The 2,500-nt window shown below is 26.1% G+C and overlaps 1 protein-coding gene across 1 annotated transcript in view; it reads left to right on the top strand.

Annotated features, from left to right (window-relative positions):
* Positions 1–2,500, top strand: part of LOC122263410 (uncharacterized) — a 31,018-nt gene that overhangs the window by 7,886 nt on the left and 20,632 nt on the right. The gene's annotated exons all lie outside the window — the stretch shown is intronic.

Genomic DNA, 2,500 nt, shown 5'->3' with positions numbered 1-2,500 from the left:
GAAAGTGAGTCTCTCCTTGCAATGAATGGGAGGCCTTGCGTTGCACTGAATGTGTGTTCTTGCACTGAATGTGAATTTTTGCAATGAATGTGGGTTCTTGCAATGAATGGGAGGCCTTGCAATGCATCATGGGTTGTATCTATAGTAATTTAAACATTAGTAAAAAATATACATACATAAATGAGATCACTTTCTTGCCAAACGTTACGCGAATCGTAAAGTAAAGTAAAGTAAGCAGTGTAATAAACTGAAATGATCCGATGAATTGAATATTTTGGAAACACTCACTATAAATTTAACGATGATTTCTGAACAACTCTCTGGGTGACAGTTATACATACAAATTGATATCATAGTTTTTTTTTATATAAATGTTTTATTGCTCCTAATGAATACAACAAATATCAAGTTTAATATAGTAAAGTAGATGGTTGTAAACGCTTAAAATATCTCTGTTATCTTTCTTTCAATTCATCATACCCATCTTCATTCTCCTTCTTCGTCTTCTTCTAATTCTCTTTTCTCTTTTTTTCATTATCATGTTCTCTTTCTTTACTGAACTTCCTTTCTTATCTTCTCCATTCTACTTCTTATCATTACAGTAGTAATTTCATTTACTTTCTTCCCGCATTATTGTTATCCCTTTGATCATGTTAATATCGAAAACTTCCCGAAGTTTATTGAGGTGCATGTCTTGTTGCACTTAGAATGGGGAATGCAATCAGCCTAATTCACAGGAAATTGAAACTGTTGTCATTACTTTGGCGTTTATAAATGGATTTGCCTGATTTAATAGAATTCATATCCTCTTCATAAGTATTTCCTTATTTTTGTCTAAAAGGTGTTTACGTTAATGGTTGGATAGAGGACTTGTAGTTGTAATGCATTATCAACAAGAATGCAGAGCAGTAACTATAACCAGTCCGGTAACAATAATAGTTCTAAAAATAAATTGCATAATAATGACAATGATAATAATTGAGAAAAAAATAAGAGTAATAATACCAATAGTAACGGTAACAAAATCAAGAACTGATCATAAGAGTAATATTTTCAAAATAGAAAATTATGTCGATACATAATGGAAAAAAACGACTTTATCTTAACATAGAAATATATATTGATGTAAATTAGAAGGAAATCAGTCTAGATTCGATGGACGCTAGAATTTATATCAGACCAGTTTGTAAGGAAAAAAATGCTGGCTTTTTTAATCAATACTCTTATTTTTATCAATATTCATTATCATTACAATTCATATCATCATTATCATTTATCATTATTATTGTTATTACTATCATCATTATTATTATTATGTTATTATTATCATCATTATTAACGTTATTATTATCATCATTGTTATCATTATTATCCTCAATATCATCATAATCATTACCATGATAATAATCATTATCATTATCATAAGCATTAGCATTACTACCATCATTATTGTCATCATTTTTTGTTATCATTGTCATTATCATCATTACCATTTTTATCATTATCATTATTAATGTCGCTATGATATTTTGTTGTCACAACCTTAATCAGAGTCATTATTACATTATTATCAATTATATTTTTATTATGATCACTATTCTTCTTCTTACTATTTTTATTGTTTTCTCAATCGTCATCATTGATTTTATCATTGTTATTACTAATTTATTCTAATAATTATTATCATTACCGTCACTTTCATTATTATCGTTATTATTAGCATTATCAATATCAGTGTTATTATCATTATTATCATAGATATCAATGGAATTATCATTATCACCATTGTTATTATCATAACCGTTATTATCATTATCGTTATTATTATCACCATTATCTTTATCATTGTTATTATCATAATCATTATCATCCTCATTATTATTATAGTTTTCATCATTATCATTATTGTTATCAATATAATCATAATCATTTCCATCGTTATCATCATTATCAATATCACCATCATCATCAGCATCACAATCTTTAATAAGGAAGAGGATATTTCTTTCGTGAATATCATCAAAATTCTTATCAGGACCTCGCTTGCCTCCATGCACAACGTCACGATGTGGTGTATGCATGATTGGATGAGATCATGACGTAGTGAAGCGTAGTGAAATGCAGTCACCTCATAACTATCATGATGATATCTATACACACACAAATATATGTATGTATATACTATTATTATATATATATATATATATATATATATATAACTATATAATATATGTATATATTTATTATATATAGTATATACTATGTATCTTACGATAGATAGATAAATTGAATAGATCGGTTAGATAGATACATGATAGATAGATAGATGGTATGTATATCTCTAATAATATTAATATATATATATATTTAATATATACTATATATCCGCTTATACATATAGATATATATTATATATCATATATATATAATATATTATTTATATATATATATATTTATATATATATATATACTAATATATCTACAGATATACATATATATA

The sequence above is a fragment of the Penaeus japonicus genome, unplaced genomic scaffold, assembly GCF_977035675.1.
Source record: "Penaeus japonicus unplaced genomic scaffold, GWHDUDI00000001_assembly GWHDUDI00000012, whole genome shotgun sequence".
NCBI lineage: Eukaryota > Metazoa > Arthropoda > Malacostraca > Decapoda > Penaeidae > Penaeus > Penaeus japonicus.
This window is presented reverse-complemented; position numbering and strand designations above follow the sequence as displayed.